Raw genomic sequence first — 8,370 nt, forward strand, 5'->3', positions numbered from 1 at the left:
GCCTTTCGGCAGAGGCAGCATCAATTGGCTGGGTTTAATATAACACCACTTATGACAAATATATGCAAGACTGCTGCGAGCAGTAGAAAATTGCGTGCCATGTGGACAGATTTTATACAGAATAAGCCATGTGGTTTGGATGCAGATTCAGAGTATTGAATGAGAGGAAGGGAGGGAGGATGACAGTTTTGTGGCGTGCTGGTGTGTCCATACCCAGTAGCTCTGTCTGCAAACTCCACACTACAAGCTGTGCCATTTAAAACTGAGGAAACCCAAGAAAATATTATCAGAAGCAACAGTATGTGCAGGAAATAACAGATTTAAAACCTAAAATCTCTTTTTCATTATTTACTTCTAGTCCACTCAAGTTTCAGTTGTTTCAAAGGACTTTCCTAAAAGAAAAAAAATAACCCCAAAACAACAAAAAAAACCTGAGCAGCAATTTGAGTTTATGCATTGTGTAGAAGTCTCAGCTTAAGCTTGTGATAATATTTTTTAATTTTTGATTTAAGACACAAACACAGCTCAGACCCTACAAGTTATCACATGGTTTACTCCTGTAACCCAGGCGTTAGCTGAAGGGTCCATCCCACTGAGCTATTTTTATTATCCTGGTTTTTTGTTTATCTCCCAGTAGAAGAGCATTTTTAAACTCATTGATACACTTTTTGGCTATTAGCCATTGGGACACTGAGTGCACAGGTGCTCTGAAAGATGTGCAGTGTTAGGTTACAGAATAGCTCCGTTGTGATCTTTTGACTTTTGGGTCTGATTGTTTGAAAAGAAAAAAGAAGAAAAAGCAACAATTGACTACATTTCATTAGAGCTTTCCATCTCGCAAACAGGCCAGAAGAATTTCTTAATCCTATATGTTTCATTTTGGGACCTTATGTGTAATATCAAACAGATTAAATGAATTGCATCACTCTCTGATTCAGCATATGCAGACCCTTGCCATTGAAGTTTCCCAGTCAATCCATCCTCTTCCCCCCAGACATAAATAAAATCAGGAGTGGAAGATTCCCTTCAAGGAAATTTATCTCTTTGACAGTCAAACAGGTGGCGAAGTTAATGCGAAGTCTCAAGAGAACTTGGTTGGTAAGAATGGTCCTGCAATAACTAACCACAATGATTTACAAGGGACTAAATTGCCAGATTAGGCCTTGATAATTTTTCAACTCTTGACTTCATTATTACCTTGTGGATCTGGATCTTACATCACCTCTAGGAATGCCTGGGATCAAATTAAAGTGGAAACACCTGGTTGAAAGTCAGTTCAAAATACAGATTTAAGAACTGGGGGGCTATTTTTGTGTGCTGGATCTGCTTTTCATGCATGGTAGACAGCTATAAAATTCTGTTTCTCTGTGTTTGAGCCTTGTTTTCAAGTGCCAGTTTGCTTTGCGTGTCCACTTGCTAATAACCACTGATCTTTGCAAGCACACTCACTGCTTAGATGTCTACAGATCTGGCATGTGAAGCAAATTTAGTAGTTAAATGAAGTGTCCAAGTGAAGTAAACTGCAAACTCAAAGACTTATACCAGGATGAAAATCTGAGGTTTGATCTAACACAGCATGACTATCTAGGGAAGAAGGCAGAGGTACTCATGCAGCAAGGATTTGCAAGGAAGTGAGATAATCCAGTAGTTAAGATGACATGCAAACCACTTTTTTTTAGTAATATGTGACATGCAAATAACAATTTATACCAGGAATTTTTAGCCTGAACAATCCAGTGGAATGTTCAGAGGCACAGCAAGCCATGATTTCATGACTGGAGACACAGTACAGCTACACAGCGCTGGCTGAGGAGGGTCTCCTGCAAACCTCTATACTTTCCTCCCCTTTGCATATGAATTGTCCTTCTCCAACTCTTCTGCTCAGCTGGGGAGCTGCAGCCTGAATTCACAGCTGGGTTACCATGTGTCAGGGACTTCAGCACTGGCACAGGACGGGTGAAACCATACAACAGAACAAGCAGCAGGACCCTTTCACAGGATACCAGGTGGAAAGTCAACAATTTGTCTAGTTCAGACTACTGCCAGGCCGTTTAATGAGAAGACAGCTATTTATAGAGTAAAAGAGAAATCCTTTGGGTTTGTTCTGCTGCTGCTGGCACACAAGCAATGGCTGTTTGAACAGACAAAGCCTCCACTTCCCAACGAGTCCCACTAATTTAACTGGAGCCTGCCTGGATGGCTTCAAGTGACAGATCTGGCCTAACAACCTTGATCCTTGAAAAGTGAGCATTTCAACCACATGTGAAATGGCTTAACTTGATTTGGAGCCATTCCTCAAGGGTACCGCTGCACATGGTTGATAGCACCAGCCTGCACGACAGATCAGGGTACTGGCAAGGCTGGGCAGAGCTTGCGTCCATGTTTCAGCAACCATTGCATTGGGTGAGGTTCTCTCATGTGTGGTGCTTTTCTGTTTAAAAAAGCTGCATATGCAACTGGCTCCTACCTGGAGAGAAGTCAAAGATGATTGATAGAAAACGACTGCCCACGGGGGGGGGGGGGGGGGGGGGGTGTGTGGGAAATGGAGCTACCTGCAGACACTGTTCTGCCTGAGGCATCAGAGATTCCTAACCTTCTATGTACACTCCTGTTCACACACCTATATTTTCACACTCTGCCAGGTTAAATACACACTAGGTTATGTGCTCTCTGCATATGGCCTTGTGTTTTATTTTTCCAGGGCTAGAGAAGCTTTCATAGGGCTGTAGGTGGACAGTGCAGCACAACAGTTCAAGGGGCAACTTCTCCAGCCCAGGAAGTTGGGCTAGAAAAATAACCCTCATGTGTGGGCCAACCTGCAAGTGGTAATTATCTCTCCCATTTCATCGTGGGCACTTGAAACTTCCCAGTGTAGGCTGGGAGAGAAGCAAAAGCATGAAGATGATGGTAAATAACTTCCCTTTTCCACTTGTGAGAATGACACAACATATAGGGAGCTCTTGCATTGCCCATGGGGTTTGGTTCCTGACCCCCCTGGGTCAGACCCATCACCCCCAGCAGGGAGGAGGTGAGGATGCAGCACCTCAGCAGGTAAGAAACCTCAGAGTCCTGACCATGACACTGGAATTGTCTTCAGGGAGTGGGACTCGAGGAAAAACTCCAGACAGTGACAGAACAGGAAGTTACAGCAGCTGTAGGAGCTGCAGTTAATGAATTTCCCGATGGGGCTTTAGCTTTTGCTCTGCCTTGCTCCCTCTGGCCCAGAGTGCAGTATTAGTTTCTGCGCTTCCCAGCCATCCCGGTCCCACAAGCTGTTTTGTGTAAGAATTTTCAAGGCAGCAGATTGTGTTATGAGTCCCCAGTGAGAGAATAATTTTAGGTCCAATTCCAAATATTTAGTAACGAAGGCTTGGCTTCCCAAGGTGAATCCCAGGAACACTGACAGCATCTCCACATCTGATCATTCAAGCATCAGGAGGAAGGCAAAAATGAAAATATGCATTTTTTTAGAAAACAAGAAACTTTGGGTCCCACAAGCTCAAGGGTTGTGGAATTTCATGTGCAGTTTTGCCCCTTTAATAGAAAGGGGGTACCATGGCTGACCAGACTGCTCTTACTAGATGCTCTAGGTCTTCAGAGAAGAATCATTACAGGGGACTGAAAATATTTATAATACCAGAAAGCCAGAGAAAGTTAAAAGCTGTTTGTTGGAGACTCTGGGAACACCTACCTCCAAGTCTATTTTACTTGCTAATTTCAGCTAAAATCTTGTGTCTTTTATAGTAATGGAGAACTTAGGCACAACTTTTCTTCCAGTCCCTGTCCCAGTCCCAGCCCTGAGTCAGACAGTATCTTGGTGAAAGTTAACTACTGTTCTCTTTTAGTAAAGGAGAAATGAGTTATTTCCTTGAGGAAACACCATCTCACCAACAGCTGTGGCTCAAAAGTACTCTGCCTATAAATAAAGATTCCATATTAAAATACAGTTCAAATTATTTTTAAAAACTTACTCCCAAAGCTTATAACTTCTTCATAGACCTGGAATTAGTGCAGAGAGCTTAGTTTGTTCCCCCATCTAGTAAGGACAATTACACATGTTCTAATTGCTTCATTTGTTCCAGTTTGCTACACAAAATAAAGATGTGAAAGACTGAACTACCAGTTGAACAACCTGCATTTTCAGAACCACCCTAGTATTCCTCAGAAATTCCTCATTTAGCCCTGGGACTAAGAAAGTGCCTTATTTTGCACATGCTAACAGATGATGTATTATGTGAGTCACATGTTATTTTTAAATGTCAAAATTGTTAGTTAAACAACCAGAGAAGTGGTCACTTCTGTAAGTTCAGAAATAAAATATAGAGAGCAATTGTTTAAATTATTTTTATTTTGAGTCACTGCAAGCATAGAAAAGCTGGCATTTCTTATCAGGTTGTTTGGATTGTGGATACAAGTGAGAGATGAGAAAATCCATTTATCAATGTTTTTGCTGGACTGTTCTAGTTTATGATTCCTCCACTGGAGGCCTTGGTCTCATCTGCCTCACGTTTATTTCCCACCACTGTGAGCACTTGCTGGACAAGAAGCTGGCAATCCTCAGCATTTCAAGCACTGAAGTTCACAGGCAAGCCCTGGGAAAGTGGAGGCCTTGAGGAACCACTGGTCCCTTGGAGCCATATCTGCATTAGGGCTCCCGCTGTTGCTATCAGAAGCAAGGCTAAATTAGTAGGAGTAACAAGACAATAACTGATGATGAAACCTCTGTGCAGACACCCATAAAATAAAGAGCACTGATGCTAACTTGATCTAGGGACATTTGGGAGACCTTAATTCCACTCTTTCCTCTGATCCTGCTGTTGACATGAAGCTCCTCAGCTTACACGCCAGAGGTTTAATTAGCCAGGAGCTCCTTCCTAAAACAGCTGTAAAGATCACTATTCCTGGCTTTCACCATGGTAGGAAAACCTAACATCCTAATCACCTTGGCACACTTCCGCCTGACCATTAACTACTGATGTATGTAAAGACGTAACTTCTATCAAGTAAGGTTTGTTCTAAACAGTGGATCAAAATGTTCTTGCCTGTTAAAAAAATAGAACAAGTTTAAGCTCACTTTGCTTATCTGTTGCTTAAGTGGATGCGTCCCAATGAAAGTTTGTAATTATCTTCTAAGGGCTTGTTTAGACATGGCAGTTGATGTAGATGAGAGTATGACAGGCATTCAAAACGCACTGACTAGTCCTGAATAAGTCCCAGATCACAGAACTACTTACTCCAGAGCATCGTTCTTGTTTAAGTTAGGCTGAAATAGTTTATGCTTATTACATAAGGGTACACACACACACGCAAACACAGGCACACACTTAAGTGTAGTTATTCCAGAATAATTTCTGAGCAGGGATGTGTGAGGACGAGCCCTAGTAGATGAGCTCAGGACTATGGCTGCCTGCAGCTGTGATGAGAAGGGAGGGCTGGATGTCAGCACACAAGCGGGACGCTGTGCATGCACACATTCTGCAACAGAAGCTGCTAGCGTGGGGTATGGAGGGGAGATCCCTAGAGCCATCTTAGCACCCCATTCTTACTCTCCTGCTAAAAACCTGCCCCTGGATACAGCTACTAGATTTTCTAATGGCTCAGTTCTAGCTATTCCCTACGTCTCACTGACACAGCAGCTTTTATCGGTAATTGGATTAGGAAAAAAAGGCTCCAGTTATCCCTGTGCCATAGACACTGTCCCAAGCACACTGTTTTCCAAAATCATTTCAATCAGAACAAGATAGTATTTTGAAGGCAGTTTGGTTACACTGCACAGACAAAGATGTGTTTAAAGGTTTCATTTTTTCAAAATACATTGCAGCTCCTTGGCTAAGAACTACAATTGCCTTGCTTAGGAAGAGGGAAACAAACATCCTGCCGATTTAATTTACGCACACACACACACAAAACCTTGATCCTGACTTCTGCACATTCATCATTTAGCTCAAAAGCTGGTTTTTGTGGAAGAAATTAATTGTTTGTGTATTGTCAGCGGATCATAAGTATGTAAGCTGGAATGTTATTTCTAAAGTTATTTTAAATATTTGTGTTGTCCACTTAAACTATGTTTAAATAAAGTTGGTATTAATTTCTTGATTTCTTTGATGGCATGTCAAAGCCAAACTTTCTGTCATTACATACATCAGCATTTAATGGCCAGGCTGAAACATGACAGGCTAATCAGGATACCGGGTTTGGGGATTTTATGTAACTACATTTCTAACTTTGTCAGGGACTGACCCTAGACTTCACAGCTTTTTCTGAAGGGAAGGGGGCAGCTGTGTGACTAAACACCTGGAATTTAGGGTTAGGAACTTCATGACAAAGTAAGCCTTAAATCAGGCGCCCTCGTCAACCAGTTTTGCCAAACCTGCTGTTTCGAGGGTTGTTGGAAGATCTTACCTCTGTGATAGGCAGTTTTATTTCCTGTTTGTGGGGAATGAACTTTGCAGCAATAGAAAACTGAGCCAAGGCCTAAAGCTTCTGTACTTGGAAAACTTGGGTTTAAAACATTAATGGACAGAAGCAGACTCTGAGGTTAAATACCTACTGGATTACCATTTGCATTATGATCATCTGGTTTCATTGAACAGATGCTTAGGACTTGTCTATTCAGAGGCATGGAGAAAAGTTAGGACTCAAATTCAGAGGTTAAGTTAATGCTTTTATATGAATTAAACCCTTGCACAGATGCACACTTTCAGAACCATAGTGGTCTGTAACTTAATCCTTTAATTTATGTGTGTTCACAGCTTTGATTCCTCTGGGTTTTCCCAAGTTACTCCTGAAGACAAGGCTCATCAGAGTTTGTCAATGCACATAAGTTATGACAGACTATGATGGTGTTTAAATGTAAAGAACAATGCTTACTCCTGAATTATTTATCCATTATGAAGAAAGGGGTATTTTTCATGATTAGTTCACCTCTTGTACAGGTCTTCTGCATGGGTCATTATGATGTACGCATTTATTGTGTGTTAACAACTCTACATACACCACCCAAATAGGCCTAACGGGGTGTGAGGGAAAGAACAATTTATACCATATTCAGCATTTACCTTAGGTGCTTCAAGCTGCAACTACATTTATACATAAAATAACCAAGTACATGGTAGAGGAAACTATTAACACCAAAAGCAGAGATACTTGAAGCCTAAACTTGTCTTATTGCTCTCCAATTACTTAATGAATATATTCAGTTTAGAAACCTGGCAACCCCAGATTCCTTTTAAAGATTAGGGAATGGAAGAGAAGGAAGACTTTCTCTGAGAACAGCTTAGAATTTACAGAGATAATTTTGTTCCCCCAGACACCTCTGTTATATGGCACAGAGTCTAGGTTTACAAGCTCCTATTTAGCTATATAAAGTTAATGAGATTAATCCAGGCTCTACTACCTGTTGGGACTGTCCATATAGGAGGTTGGTATAGGAGATGTGAATTCAGATTGCTCTACATTTCCTTCCTACACAGTCAAGATTTTAAGAGATGCTAATTCACTTTCATAGCATGCCTACTAACCAGAAACCAGACTTCTTTTTTTCTTAAAGAATCACACAGTCACAGAATGGCTGAGGTGGGAAGGGACTGCTGGAGGTCATCTGGTTCAAAGCCCCTGCTCAAGCAGAGCCACCAAGAGCCAGTTGCTCCACAACCTCCCTGGCAACCTGTGCCAGTCATCCTCACAGTGAAAAAGTGTTTCCTCATGTTCAGAGGGAACCTCCTGTGTTTCAGTGTGTGCCCACTGCCTCTGGTCTTGTCACAGAGCACCTGTGGAAAAAGCCTGGCTCTAAGAAAATGTTTGTGTAGACATTTACTTGGGAACTACAGAGACAGACTGTCAGAGTGTAAGCCCATGAGTAAGCTACCACAAGATAAGCCCGGTTGTGAGCAAACTTCCGATACACCAGTTATATTGCAGCAACTGTCTGTGCACATATACTTACCACACAGCAAATGTGAGGAATTTAATTCCTGAGAAGAAGAAGTTCTCACACCTTCTGAGTTCTTATTTAAACAGAACACATGTAAACTCTTAAGGTACCATTCCTCTGTCCAAGCAGAAACGATAATGTCTAAACTAGTCATCCAGACTCTTCTGTAGTGAGGATGCAGCCAGCCCCTGTGTTGTGAAAGTATCTTATCATCAGATAGGAATACAACTAAAACTTGGGCTAAACACCCCCCAAGCCCATACGTAAATCAGGTGGTGCCTATTTCTCTCCACTGACTGTTAACACTAGAGCACCACTGTAGATGCATCAAGGGTGTGATTTGTCCTGCTTACTAGGAAATACAGTGCTATAGAATGATCTTCAATCACCTTGTTTACATGACTATAAACTGAGCACCATTAAGATAGAAGCTTTCT

This window comes from Athene noctua, chromosome 2 (genome assembly GCF_965140245.1).
Source record: "Athene noctua chromosome 2, bAthNoc1.hap1.1, whole genome shotgun sequence".
NCBI lineage: Eukaryota > Metazoa > Chordata > Aves > Strigiformes > Strigidae > Athene > Athene noctua.